This window comes from Bubalus kerabau, chromosome 2 (genome assembly GCF_029407905.1).
Source record: "Bubalus kerabau isolate K-KA32 ecotype Philippines breed swamp buffalo chromosome 2, PCC_UOA_SB_1v2, whole genome shotgun sequence".
NCBI lineage: Eukaryota > Metazoa > Chordata > Mammalia > Artiodactyla > Bovidae > Bubalus > Bubalus kerabau.
In genome coordinates, this window is record NC_073625.1 from 117,559,398 (window position 1) to 117,575,071 (window position 15,674).

The window sequence follows — 15,674 nt, forward strand, 5'->3', positions numbered from 1 at the left end:
GCTGTTGGTGATGGGTTTCTAAGCAGAAAGTTTATCTCCTGTGGATCCTCCTTTTAATCCCTGGAGAAGGAAATGGCCACCTATTCCAGTACTCTTGCCTGGAAAATTCCCTGGACAGAGGAGCCTGGTGGGCTATAGTCCATGAGGTCTCAGAGTCAGACAAAACTGAGCACACGCATGCACACGCTCCTCTAAACATTTCTGCTGTTTTTATTTTTTTCTAAATTTAGGTCACCTTTGAGAATGCCTCACCTTTTGGGTTTTTTAAGTTATCTTGTTTCAATTAAACTGCTGCCCAAGCCTGCTTTCCTTTCCATAGCCATTGAAAGTATATCTGACTTTACCCTCAAGTAAAAACCTAATAATCATAATAAAAACAACTAACACTTATTGAGTCCTTAAAATACATCAGGCTTTGTTCTGAGAGCTTGCAGTATTAACTTATTTAGCTTTCTCAGAACAATTCTATTAAATAGCTACCATTATAATCAACAAATGAGGAAACAGAGGCGCAGAGAAGCCATACAGCTACAGAGTAGCTCATTTCTGCTGAAACCTAACATGGAACAAAGCCTATATGGATCTGTTTCTTTCACAAACTTCTGTTAATTATATTCAGCCAATCTGTATGATTGAAGGGATCCTAAGATGAAAAAAGTATCATTTCATTGAAATGGCCTTAAATTCAGTGTTACCAAATTTAACCTATAAACCACTATAGAGAGTATATCAGAGAGCATTATTTTTCCGTTAACAATTCCAATTATAGTATTTGTTATTAAACTTAATATAGAATTATAGTTTCAGGATAGCTTAAGTAGTAATTATAATCCAAACTATAAACATTTCTATCACATAATCATAAACTAGCTCCCTCAGTTCTTATTGTTAAAATTTGGGTTCACATTATTTCACCTATAAAAATGTATTGGTTATTAATTTTTTCACTAATTTTTTTTACATGTTTCAAATATTTCAGTTTTTCCTGTATTATTATCAAGTTTGGGGCCTACATTTTACTCCTGTTACATTATGTGTTTCTAGGTCTAACTTATCCTAAAGTATACCCACCAAAAAACATCATCTCAGAATAAAAGACACTACTGTCTCTGAAAATAATTCTATCACTCTGTTCCTTGAGTGAGGCTTCCTGGGTAGCTCAGCTGGTAAAGAATCCGTCTGCAATGCAAGAGACCCTGGTTCAATTCCTGGGTTGGGAAGATCCCCCTGGAGGAGGGCATGGCTACCCACTCCAGTATGCTTGCCTAGAGAATTCCCATGGACAGAGGAGGCTAGCAGGCCACAGTCCATTGGGTCGCAAAGAGTCAGACACGACTGAGCAACTCAGCACAGCACCTGAGTGACATCCTTCTAGGATGGTGGGTTATAATTTTTGACTTGTGCCAATTTAATTGCAGTCCCGGTTTCCCTGGGAATTCACCAGCTTTGCTCACAGCTACAGGTAATGTCTTACTCTAACAAGACTTGTTGCTGTCACTGCTTTATGCAAATTCCAGAAAAAAGCCTGTTTTACTTTTCCAAATCCCAATATCTTCTTGTTGGTTGTTAGTCACTCAGTTGTGTCTGACTCTTTGCAACCCCATGAACTGTAGCCCACCAGGCTCCTCTGTTGATGGAATTTTCCAGGAAAGAATACTGAAGTGGGTTGCCATTCCCTTCTCCAGGGGATCTTCCCAACCCAGGGATCGAACCCAGGTATCCCACATTGCAGGAGGATTCTTTACCAGCTGAGCCACAAGGGAAGCCCAAGAAACTGGAGTAGGTAGCCTATCCCTTCTCCAGTGGATCTTTCTGACCCAGGAATCAAACCAGGGTCTCCTGCATTGCAGGCATATTCGTTACCAACTGAGATATCAGTGAAGCCCCAATGTCTCCTTTATGCCCCCGCTTCTCTCCTTTGCCCATCACCTTTTTCAACTTTAAGAGTTTTTCTGTATTTTCTTTTCCCATTTGGAAAATGAGTTAGAGTTCCTGACTGCAGGCAATAGAAACTGATTCTGGATCACTTGAGCAGGAACGAAGTTCTTGGAAGGATCGAAAGTGGATGCGAATGTGAAGGCTGGCCATCCAGAAGAGCAAATGGGCAGCACCAGAGAGAGGTGAACAGCGGTACCCACACCCACGGTCATGCCACGGGGACAGCCTGGTTGGAAGGCTGCATCACTGCAGCTGCAGAACCCTGTCCCTGGTGCTGTGGCCACTGCTGCTCCAGATACCACGAGCTGCGGCTGCCACCCCAGAACAGTCAGCTTCTTTACATCACTTGCTCCAGACCCATGGTTCTTGGTGCAGATTCAGATGGTTGAGCCTGGATTGTGCAGTTGTGTTCTAACTTCCAAGGGATATGGCTCTGTTTCCTACCAAGACTATGCAAGAAAAGTTTCTCCTAAACAGAAAGGGAGTTTGGATGCGAAGCACTCCTCAAAAATAGCCCAGCAAATATTGACTATTACAGAACTAAGTTCTAGGGGTAGAATCCTCTTTTTCCTAAACAGAAGAATTATTTCTGCTCTCAAAAGGATGAGGGCCCCTTTCTCTTTAACAAAGAATACCAGCCGCCCAAAGTGTTCTGAAACATACAATTAATTTAATTCATATATTAAACGTATATGTATTTGTATACTTATATTTGTCTTTACATTATACTTACAATATAATAATTAACACACAATAATAATATCATTAATATATATTCATGATCTTCTTCTAATTCCCCGACCAGGAATTAAACATGTGCCTCAGCATTAGAAGCACAGAGTCCTGAGCACTGGGCCTCCAGGGAATTCCCTAATAATTGTATTTTAAGTAAGAAATCTATAACTTCAAAATCTTTAAAACATTTAAAAACATTCAAACAGGTGTTAGGGCTTCCCTGGTGACTCAGTGGTAAAGAATCAGCCTTCCAGTGTAGGTCTGATCCTTGGTCAGGAAGATCCCATATGTTGTGAAGCAATAAGCCCACACACCACAACCACTCAGCCTGTGCTCTAGAGCCTGGGAACCATAACTACTCAGCCTGAGAACCTTAGAGCCTGTGACTGCAACAAAAGAGGCCACTGCAACAAGAAGCCAGAAGAGTAGCTCCTGCTCATCACAACTAGAAAAAAGCCCATGCAGCATCGAAGACCCATTACAGCCAAAACTAAATAAAATTTATAAAATAAATAAAATAAACAGGTGTTAAAGGGAGAGTTCAATAATATTGAAATCTTTTTACATCGAAAAGCTAAGTATATATCATATATATATATATATATATATATATATGAAACACTCAAAAGCTACAAAGGGAAGCTCTGCTCAAATTCAAGAGAGTATGGTTAAAAGTTTATGTCACTCTGTCACTTAGCATAATCTTTTCAAGACAAAAGATGTTGATATTTTCTCTTATATCCCATCTGCTTGAGAGTGCAGTAGTCAGGAAACATGGTGTTTTACATAAATGTATTTTCTAGATAACTGGAAAGTATCGATTTAAGCATTAATTCTTTTAATTCTGATTTTTTGTATAAAACATTTAATTTATTCATCTTTTTGATGTATTACCAGTGTGTTACAACTGAAGCATTAATCTTGTGGCTTCATCAACATTAACTAGTACGTTTTCATGACACTGCTGAGAAATCAGCTGTTTCTGCAGAGGTTCAAGGGAAAGGCCTGCTGAGAAGTTTGCAAGTTCCTTTTGTATGTTTACAAAAGATGTATTCACTCTGTTAACTTTTTCATCATTTACAATGTTTATCTTCTTAAGGTTAGTGGTAAATGGTTTTGCTTTATTTTTAACCTTAAAGGTTTTGGGCTGGCTATATGGAATACATTCCTGGACTTCTGCCCTCCTAGTTTTTTCTTGGCCATTGTCAGGCCTCCGACACCCTCCTATAGCTTCTCAAGTTCCAGGTGACACCATCTGTACACACAAGATCCAGGCTATTTTTTTTTCCCCACTGTGCAGCTTGCAGGATCTTAGTTCCCTAACCAGGGACTGAACCTGGGCCACAGCAGTGAAAACACTGAATCCTGACTATGGGACTACCAGGGAATGTCCTAAAAAATTCTTAAGTCACATGAGATTCTTATACAAGAAGTGGAGACTATAGATTCTGTTTTTTTCTAGTTTTATTTATTTTATATAAAACATCTGTTGAGCTATGACTTATATTTTTGTTGTTTAGTCACTGAGTCATGTCTGACTCTTTTGTGACCCCATTGACTGTAGCCCGCCAGCTTCTTCTCTCCATAGGGTTTCCCACTCAAGAATACTGGATTGGGTTGCCATTTCCTTCTCCAGGAGATCTTCCTGACCCAGGGATCAAACCTGTGTCTGCTGCATTGGCAAGCAGACTCTTTACCAATGAGCCACTGGGGAAGCCCAGCATCACTCATATACTAAACACATATTAAATATATGATTCAATGTCTTTTAAAAAGCATATTAACAGAGTTGTGCAACCATCACCACAAACCATTTTAGGACACTGTCATCATTTCAAAAGGAAACTCCATACCCATTGGCAGTCTCTCCTCAACTTTCCCCAAATCCCCAGACTTAGGTAACTACTAATCTTTCTGTTTCTATAGATTTGCCTACTCTGGTCATTTCACATAAAAAGAATCATAATATGCAGTCTTTCACGACTGACTTATTTCACTTTGTATAATGTTTTCAAGGTTCATTCATGTTGTAGCGTGAATCAGTACTTCATTCTTTTTTATGGCTGAGTAGCATTGCATTGGAGAAGGCAATGGCACCCCACTCCAGTACTCTTGCCTGGAAAACCCCATGGACGGAGGAGCCTGGTGGGCTGCAGTCCATGGGGTCACTAAGAGTCGGGCATGACTGAGTGACTTCACTTTCACTTTTCACTTTCACGCATTGGAGAAGGAAATGGCAACCCACTCCAGTGTTCTTGCCTGGAGAATCCCAGGGACGGGGGAGCCTGGTGGGCTGCCGTCTATGGGGTCTCACAGAGTCAGACACGACTGAAGTGACTTAGCAGCAGCAGCAGCATTGCACTGGGGGCTTCCCAGGTGGCTCTAGTGGTAAAGAATCTGGCTGCTAATGGAGTTAGCATAACTCCAATGCAGGAGACACAAGAGACTTGTGTTTGATCCCTGGGTTGGGAAAGTCCTGTGGAGCAGGAAATAGCACCCCACTCCAGTATTCTTGCTTGGCAATTCCATGGGCAGAGGAGTCTGACCGGCTAGAGTCCATGGAGTCACAAAGAGTCAGATGTGACTGAGTGAACAAAGAACACAGCATTTCATTGTGTGGATATATTGTATTTTGTTTATTTGTTTATCCCTCAGTGGATATTTGGGTTGTTCCCACTTATTGGCTATCATGAACAATGCTGTGATGAATATTTGTATGAAGATTTTATTGTGGACATATGTTTGCATTCTGGGGGAGTCCCTAGGCATGAAATAGCTGATTTCCCTGATAGCTCAGTTGGTAAAGAATCTGCCTGCAATGTGGGAGACCTGGGTTCAATCCCTGGGTTGGGAAGATCCCCTGGAGAAGGGAAAGGCTACCTACTCCAGTATTCTGGCCTAGAGAATTCCATGGACTGTATAGTCCATGGGGTTGCAAAGAGTCGGACACAACTGATCAACTTCTACTTAGTTATGCTAACTCCATAAGGAGGTGTCAAACTTTTCCAAAGTTTCTGCATCAGTTTGCATTCCCATCAGTGGTGTGTAAGGGTCCTGAATTCTCTCCATCTTTGCCAGTACTTGTTATTTGTCTTTTTTCATTTTACCCATCTTTGTGGGTGTGAAGTGGTATCTGATTGTGGTTATGAGTTACATTTCCCTGATGACAAATGATGTTGAGTGTTTTCTCGTGCTTATCACACATTTCTTTATCTTCTGGAGAAATGTATGTTCATATCCTTTGCCCATTTTATAATTGGATTTTTGTCTTTTAATTAATGAGCTGGAAGATCCCCTGGAGAAAAAAATGGCAACCCACTCCAGTACTCTTGCCTGGAAAATTCCATGGACAGAAGAGCCTTGTAGGTTACAGTCCATGGGGTTGCAAAGAGTCAGACACAACTGAGTGACTTCGCGTCACTTCAAGAATTCTTTACATGTTACTCTGTTCTTGATAACTTAGAGCCTTCTTATGGGCATCAACGACTGAGGTTCACTGTGATACAGAGGAGCTTTCATGGGTTTATAGACTCACGCGATTTATCTGATCTACATTAAAAGGCAAGGCGAGGGCTTCCCTGGTGGCTCAGTGGTAAAGAATCCACCTGCCAATGCAGGAGACACAAGTTCAATCCCTGGTCTGGGAATATCCTACATGCCATGGAGCAGCTAAGCCTGTTGTATCGATCCTGTGATCTAGAGCCTGAGAGCCACAACTAACTAGTCCACTCGCTGCAACCACTGAAGCCCACAGGCCCTGGAGCCCGTGATCCACAAGAGAAGCCCTCACACCACAACTGGAGAGTAGCCCCCATTTGCTGCAACTAGAGAAATGAAGCAGTGAAGACCCAGCACAGGCAAAAATAAATATTTTTGAAAAGGCAAGGTGATGCTATCAGAGAGAACTAAAAGGCACTTAGAAGAGCTTGTCCTTATATATTCATGTATGTCTTTCTTTCCTACTCTCTCTGCTATCACCTCTGTTCACAGAGCTGTAAATTTTTATGATTGATTACTCTAGGCAGAGGCCCAGAGTACTCAGCTTCTCCTATGAATGAGGTGTCTGGGCTCGGAGACAGCTTTCTGCTGTGTTTGGGTAATTCTGTTACCTGGGAATCTGTCTTCCAGAGGAATTAGAGGCATTTTACATAGGGGAGGATTAATTGGGACAGGTTTTGAGGAGGTGATCATTAGTGAAATGGAGAAGGAAATGGCACCCCACTCCAGTATTCTTGCTCCCCAATAAGGTAGTGATGATAACCTGGCAGAGGACAGCAGAGTCCTGTAGGAGGGAATTTGCAAGATGTGTGTGGGAATTGCCTCACTGGTGCAACTGACGTTGGTGACTATGGCAAGAAGCAATGGAGAGGAAGAGACTCTTTCAGAGTGGTGAAGGCTCTATACCCAACTCCAGAACTCATTGCCAGCCTGACAACAGTTGATCAGATAGGTCAGGCTTCCTCTGGTTTGATGGGGTAAGGAAAAAAAAGATTGCTCCACCCTGTTTCCATCTTACCAGCCTCCCTGCGCTCCCCAACCCGATTCTGTCGACCCCGCCCTGCCCCCAACTTGTGGCTAAACTGCCCAACTGCCAATTAAAACCCACACTTCCCAGCATGCCTTGCACCACCCAGAACCCCAGTCCCCACCATTCATTCTGCTCCCCCGCTGAAAGCAGCTCTAGCAAATAACCTGTCAGATTCAGGGCCTCTTGCTCTCACTCTCGGAGGGCCTCGCCCCGCTGCCTGCCTTGACTGTGGCTAAACCTGCTACCGCTTGACAGCAAACCACACTTGACACCGGCACAGGAAGGAGAACGGGGCCCACTGCCCTCGGTCTCCACCAAATCAACAAGCTAGTGCTGCTTCTCCCACAGCCGCTGCTTCTGAGCCCTCCACCCTTCTTTCCTCCCTCCCAGAGTCTCAGGAGACTCAGGGGGCTCCTTTGTGGTCTTATCACTGACATGTAGAGCTTCTGGGTGAGAAATGTACTGAGGGGCTTTGGACCTGCACTCTGTGAAAGCTTGCACCTTGCCTCAGCGCCAAGGCCTCTCTGATGTCAGTCACCCAGGCCTCCTTCTCCCCCAGGCGCTCCTCTACAGGATCCTCAGGACCCTGCTTCTACCTCCAGGCCTGCAGCCCTCCCTGATCCAGGAAACCCACCACCACCTTTTCGTTTCTTTTGCCTCCAGAACCTTGCCTTATGGCTATGTCTTTCATCCTGCTGCCATTCTAGAATGTCACAGCGGTTGGGAAACATGGCCATGCTGTGGGACCAGCCAGCTTCAATTCTGATACAGGTGCACAATTCTGAAATCCAAAAAGCTCTGAAAATTAGAGGTTTTTTTGGTGAATTTAACACACTCATTTGGTTGCAAAACCTGGCCTGAACCAAGAAAAAGCCTATTTTGTTCACTTTATCTTTTGTCCACTTAATGCAGAGTACATCGTGAGAAATGCTGGGCTGGAAGAAGCACAAGCTGGAATCAAGATTTCGGGGAGAAACATCAATAACCTCAGATATGCAGATGACACCACCCTTATGGCAGAAAGTGAAGAGGAACTAAAAAGCCCCTTGATGAAAGTGAAAGAGGAGAGTGAAAAAGTTGGCTTAAAGCTCAACATTCAATCATGGCATCCGGTCCTATCACTTCATGGGAAATAGATGGGGAAACAGTGGAAACAGTGTCAGACTTTATTTTTGGGGGCTCCAAAATCACTGAAGATGGTGATTGCAGCCATGAAGTTAAAAGACACTTGCTTCTTGGAAGGAAAGTTATCACCAACCTAGATAGTATATTCAAAAGCAGAGACATAACTTTTTTAGACAGGTCCATCTAGTCAAGGCTATGGTTTTTCCAGTGGTCATGTATGGATGTGAGAGTTGGACTGTGAAGAAGGCTGAGAGCCAAAGAATTGATGCTTTTGAACTGTGGTGTTGGAGAAGACTCTTGAGAGTCCCTTGGACTGCAAGGAGATCCAACCAGTCCATTCTCAAGGAGATCAGTCCTGGGTGTTCTTTGGAAGGACTGATGCTAAAGCTGAAACTCCAATACTTTGGCCACCTCATGCGAAGAGTTGACTCATTGGAAAAGATTCTGATGCTGGGAGGGATTGGGGGCAGGAGGAGAAGGGGATAATAGAGGATGAGATGGCTGGATGGCATCACTGACTCGATGGACATGAGTTTGAGTGAACTCTGGGAGTTGGTGATGGACAGGGAGGCCTGGCTTGCTGTGATTCATGGGGTCGCAAAGAGTCTGACACGACTGAGCGACTGAACTGAACTGAATTGAACTGTGAATACTTACTTAGGTTTGTGGCCAAAATGTTAGTGTTGATTTGAGGATGTAGTTCTAGATCCCATTGGAGGAATTATGTAATATATGGTATATATACCATGTAACCATGAAAAACTGGGATTTTTGAAACACTTCTGGTACCCAAATTTTATGTACTGTAATGCCATACAAAATAGAACTGGATAATTAACCGAATAGAATTGGGTAATCCAAGTGACAACAATATAGAGCCAATCAAAATCATGTCCATGAAAATTTAGGGACATCGGAAAGGAATTCCAATGTATTGCTATAGATTATGTATGTAAACTTACAAAAGAGCATGTGGAGTGTGATTTCAACTTTAAAAAAAAAATTATTTATTTATTTTTGGCTGTGCTGGATCTTTGCTGCTGCTCAGGCTTTTCTCTAGTTGCAGTGAATGGGGGCTTCTCATTGCGGTGGCTTCTCTTGTTGCAGAGCACAGGCTCTAGGCACACAGGCTTCAGTAGTTGTGGTTCCCGGGCTCTAGAGCACAGGATCAATAGTTGTGGCCAAGATGCTTATGTTGCTCCATGGCATGTGGGATCTTCCTGGATCAGGCATCCAGCTCGTGTCTCCTGCATTGGCAGGAGGATTCTTTACCACTGAGGCACCAGGGAAGCCGTCAACATTGTTTTTTAAAAAAGCATATAGCACATTCATGAGAAAATGCTTGACCTGCAATACACCATGTTAACAGGGAGCTGTCTCCGTGGTTGATTTTCTTCTTTTTAGCCTTTTCAGCATCTATGTAATACTTTTATAATCAGAAATTTAACAGAAACCAAAACCGTAGCTATTACTAAAAACAAGTTGGTACTGACATTTTCTACCGTGTGATCAATCTGAGCCCAATTTTCTTTTTGGTAAATTGGGACCATTAGTACCTACTTAATGGAGTCGCTGAGGGACTCCAGCGTATGTACCTGGCTGGAAGGTGGCTATGACTGTGGGCTTTGTGTCAAGGTGTCCTCCTCCTCCACCTGGTGAGGGTTGCCCACTGCCATTATGCAGTAGTGCAGACCGAGTCCCCCACATGTTGCCCACGGTCTCACGAGTGGATTCTTACGAACAAGGATGATCAACAGTCCTTTTGGGCTTGTCTCTCCCTCTCCCTGTCACATTGCCTTAATATCTGCCACCTGCAGAGGCTTCGCCACTTTACCAAGGTTAACCCCCTCTTAGAGACTTGATCCCATCTCCACTCATCTCTCCCTAGCTTGTTCTGCCAAGGAAATAGATATATTTACATGGCACATCACAGTTTATCAAAGGTGTTCACATACTGATCCTTCCCTTTATGACCTTGATTCTTTTAAAATTTAATTTATTTTTATTGAAATATAGTTGATTTACAATGTTGTGTTAGTTTCAGGTATCTGTACAATGATTCAGTTTTATATGTATATATATTTTTTTCTTTTTAAAATTGAAGTATAGTTAGTTTACAATATTATGTTAGTATCAATTGTACAACAAAGGGATTCAGTTTTATATATAAGTATATAAATTCTTTTTCAGATTCTTTTCCATTATTGTTATTACAAGATACTTGAGTATAGTTCCCTGTGCTATACAGTAGGTCCTTGCTGTCTACCTATTTTATATGTAGCAGTTTGTTCATGTTAATCCCAGACTCCTATTTCCCTCACACCCCTGTTATTCTCTTTGATAACTGTAAATCTGTTCTCTGTCTGTGAATCTATTTCTGTTTTGTAAATAGGTCCATTTGTATCATTTTTCAATTTCCACATTATATATATATCTATTTTCAGATTCTTTTCCACCATAGATTATTACAACATATTGAATGTAGTTCCCTCTGCTATACAATATGTCCCTGTTGTTTATCTATTTTATATACAGTAGTGTATATGTGTTAATTCCAAACTCCTAATTTATCCCTCCTCCATTCTTTCCCCTTTGGTAACAGTTTATTTTCTATGTGTGACCTTAATTCTTGAAAGAGCATTTGTCTCTCCCTGGGCTTATTTTCATACCTTGTCACTGATTAACCAACATGTGGCAACCTGGCTCCTGACCCCATGACTCGGCCACAACTGTTCTTTTTAAGAATGTTCTTTCATTCATTCATATAGTCAACATAAATTTGTAAGCACCCAGTATGTATCAAGCTCTGTTCTAGGCACTGGGATACAATAGCTAGGAAACAAGTTTCTTTTCCTTAGAAGCACACAGTCCAGTTGGGGAGGCAGACAATTGGCAAGTAAATATATAATAAGATATCAGTCAGTGACATGAATAAAAAATGTTCTGAAAAAAATATTAAGTGAGGGGAAAGTGATGGAGGGTGTATGCACCATTTTAGATGGTGTGATCAGGGAAGGCCTCTTTGAGGGAGGTGACATTTGAGCAGAGGCCGCAAGGAAGTTAAGGAGAGAACTATTTGGATATCTGGGGAGGGGGAAGAGCATTCTGGACCTAGAAAAGAGAAAAATGGCAAAGACAGAAGCCCGCTTGCTTTAAATGGGCTTCAAGGATGACCTCGTGCTTTGAGTGGAGTAAATGATGAGGAAAGTGATATGAAATACATGGGAACAGAGACGTGACCAGATCATGCAGGGCTAAGAGCCCATGATAAGGATTGGGATTTAGATTTGTCAATTAAGAAAAAATGATTTCTCAGTGACCAACATGTTTCTCTGGAGAAGGCGATGGCACCTTATCTCTCCTTCGCTCTTTGACTCACTGCTCGGTCCTGTCTCTCAGGGATTCAGTTCAGAGGCCACCTCTTCCAGAAAGCGTTCCTTGAAATCTCTTCCTCCCATGACTCTCCCAGCGCCTTGTTCCTGTTTTTCCATGATTCTCCTCCATTCTGCCCTGAACTGGACCATAGTTAGATGTGCGTGCCCCTCTCTCTCAGTGTCTTACTGCTAGCCCCGCCCTGGCACTGACATTATACTTCTGTAAGCATCTTGTTATCTTTGTACAATATGAAATCTGCATCATATGTTGATACGGTGTTTACAGAAAAGGAAGAGGCAGTGTGCCCCCAGACATCAGCCACTGAAATTAGTGACGGGGGAGGCCATAAGCTCGTCATCCTGGGAGAGTTTTGTGAACTGGTTAAGTTCCTACCTTCCTGGGCAACAGGAAGCATGAGGAACTGGCCTCAGGACTGGAGACCCACCCCCTTGCCCAGAAGGTTAGAGAATAGCAATAAAACGTGCCCAGAAGGACCCTCAGCCAAGTCAGCCTCACTTGCCTTCAGTCTTTGCTTTGACCCCTAACCTCTTCCAGGACTGGCATCATGAGGGCTTGAGTGGTACAAGTGTGGGTGGTGGCCTCTCCTCTTTCTGTTTTTGATTTTTAGTTCTTAAAAACTACATTCCAAATGAGGGAAATGAAACTACCGAAGACTCTCCCCCAGCAGCCAGCTGACATGGGGCAAGAGAATAATTCCCAGTTAAGGCCCCAAAGGAAATCCCCTCCCTGTCATGTGCTGGGGCCAGGAGAAGTGGGGGAAGCACTAGCTCACTGCTTGGCCAGGCCCAGTCACCAAGGTGGAGGGCCAGGATGCAGTGGCTGTGCTGTCTGTGGCCAGGACTGGAGAACCCGAGGCTGAATGGGAAACGCCACACGTGAGAGTGAGGTGACTAAGACTTCGGCCTGAGGTGAGCTGCCAGTTTCAGGGAGGACCCAGCCACTCCACTGCTGGGCACACTGGATTGTTCTCTGCTCCCACAGACACATCTGCAAGAGGGAAGCTGGCCCCATTTCTCCCACTGAATCGTTTGAACACTTGGCCCCAACTCAGATGTGTCTCCCTTCACAGTCTCTGCTGTAGGTCTCTCCCCTCTGCCCCCTGCCCCTCAGTCTTGAATAGTACCTGGGTAGAATCTGAAAAGCAGTGGGGAGAGAAGAAGCCAGAGTACCTTTAATCTCTGAGAGACTGCAAAGTTCTACCAGTGACATTATTATAAAGCTTAGTTTAACAAAGAAGGGGGAAACAAGAAACCCTCAGAAGGCAGTGCCTAGAGAATCACCAACATGGTAGGTTTATTGCTTTCCTTTCTTCTTTCCTTCTCTGCCTTCCTTCCTACATCAAATATTTACTGAGCCCCTTTCTATGCATTGGGCATATACTTTTTGGAATAACCTATGACCCCTGTCTCAAGGAGTTTGTAGTGAAGTCGGGGAAACAAGACAGAAATCCTAAATTCACAATAAAGAAGTAACATGAAGCCAATGGATATTGTAGACACATGTAACACTTGGGACTATGTGTTCAGAGAAAGAGGTGGAGGCTTCACAGAGGAGATGAGCTCAAATTGTACTTTTGAGATGGGAAAAGTTGGAAGGGGCGTGTCTGGGAGGTCGTTCCAAGCAAGGGAACCCTCCAATGAAGGGAGTACAGAGTGGGGAGCATTTGCTCTGTGTTTAGGGTTGAAACCCTCTGTGGATCATGTGTTGAAGTGTGGGAGGTAACAGTGAAAAGAATCTGGAGACAAGATCGGACTGAAAGAGGCATCTGGACTTTCTCCTCCAGCTGGGAACTGCCCAGCTCCTTGCTTTCACCTAGATCTCCTTGGAGAACCTGGGTACTGCTTGACACTGAACCTGTCTTTGTTATGGTTGGGTGGGCAATGGGTACAAATGCCGTGACACAAGGAGCAGGTTCAAAGAAAAAGGTACATGGTCCCCCAGACTCTCATCATCCCATGGAGAGACGTGCTTGGCCAGGCCAGTGCTGGATGCAGCATGCGTTGTGTTCTGGAGGAAGCAGCATGGTTGGGAGGGGCCCAGAGCACCCATTCACGCTGGAGAATTCTGAGCTGCACAGTCAGGGTTACAGCCTTGCTGGTATGAAAAATGTTCATTTCCAGCTGCACATCAACATTGTTTTTGGTTGGAAGCCTTACAGGACTTCTTGCTGAGCCAGCTTGTGGCTAAATTAGAGGGAGAGCTGGCAACAAACTGGCTAGTCTCCACACATCCATCAGGATCGTTGGTTTTCTAAGTTCTTTTGAAGGGTAGCAGCTGCCTTTCTCAAAAGAAATTCTCTAGAGAACCTCAATGTATAAAATATTTAAAAGTGGAATTGCTGCAGATAGGGAGGGAATGGAGTGCCCAGAATCCTACCAGACAGTCCTTAGGAACCCTGAACATACTGAACCTGGTTTTAAGCTGCTGATCCAGGTAAGAGGCAATGGTAAGCCATGAAAGGGCTGTAAGCAGGGAGTGAGATGACCCAATATGTATTTTAGAAGGATGCCCGTAGCTTCTGGGTGGAATCTAATTTGGAGGCAGGGATCCCAGTTTAAGAAGCTACTGAAATGATGCAGACATGAGTTAAAGAGGTCTAGACCCAGGGCACTGTTATCAAGGATTACAAGTAGGTTTGGATTCAAGAAACTTTTTTTGAGTGAGACTCAGTGGGGATGAGTGACCAATTGAATACGAGGGGGTGGAGCCTGCTAGGGCTCGAGGCATGCCATAAATAGTGACAGCCAAACAGGGAGAGAAACCAGCTAGGCCAAAGGATGAGTTCACTTTAGGGCACGTTGTATTTCAGCCACTCTGGGACATTGACCAATAGACAGTTAAAAAATATGTCTGAGAACATATCTGAGAGAACCATGCTGCTTCTCTCCTAGGAGAGAATGTTGGAGCTAAGAATTACAATTTGGGAATAAGCAACAGATTGGTAGACACAAAAGATATGGGAGTAGAAAATGTGTATACCATGAGAAGAAAAACGCCTAAAAGACAACCTAGTGATAATTCGACTTTTATTCCGTTTTTTTTCACTGGTGTTATCATTTATTACCGTCACAAATGAACATTTTAGGGAGCAGAGACAATTTACTTACTGGATGTTTGGGGCAGGAAGGACTTGCTTCTGTTCTCTAAGGATGGGCATGCTGACAACCGCAATACAGAATCACAAATCGGCAGGCTACACGAGATGCGAGGCAGCCCTCAAGGACGCTTCCACCTCCAGATCTGACAGGAAAGAGCAGAACTGGAGATCCTGGCTCTAAAACTCCCCAAGTGTGCTTCTTTGCATTACTCATTCTGCATGCAACAGACGCTGTAAATATTTTGCCTTCTCTACTAGATGGTAAGCTTTTGGAGAACAGGAGATAATGCACAGGAAGCTCTTAGGATAGTGCCTGGCACGCCCCTTTGATGGTGACTGTTACGAATTCAATTATTCTTTTGAATTCTTCGCAATTTTGTACACATCGGGCACAAAAAATTCATCCAAGAAGTTCAGGGCACCCTGACAATCTTCCACAAAGCAATTTCCATTTCATTTTCTTTCTTCTTTCTTTTTTTTTTTAATATGCTGGAGTCAAGTAAAGACGACCTGGATGGATGATTCTCTCCCACTTGGGAAACGTGTATCCTACCCATTCTCAAAATCTGCCCTAGCTTGACCTGGCTTGACCTAACCTTGAAGAAGAGTTTCTGGGTCAGCAGAGCTTGTAGGCAGGGGCCCCCAGCTCCCACCCCCCCAAAATCTCTAAGGTAAGAAAGCCCGAGGAGCCTCGGTTAGCACGATTGGGAGACCATACAAATACCTTACCTTCTCGACTCATCCAGCAGGTAGTCCGAGGGCCACTGCCTCCCGCCCTCCTGCCCGCCCTCACGTTCTCCCATCCTCCTCGCCACCCTCCCCCCCAACACCCCCCCCCCCAACCCCGCCTCCCCT

At 43.7% G+C, this 15,674-nt stretch overlaps 1 pseudogene; it reads right to left on the reverse strand.

The window, feature by feature from the left end:
- Positions 1-3,574: 3,574 nt before the first annotated feature.
- On the reverse strand, positions 3,575-3,876 carry LOC129644863 (ribosomal biogenesis factor-like; annotated as a pseudogene).
- Positions 3,877-15,674: the final 11,798 nt, after the last annotated feature.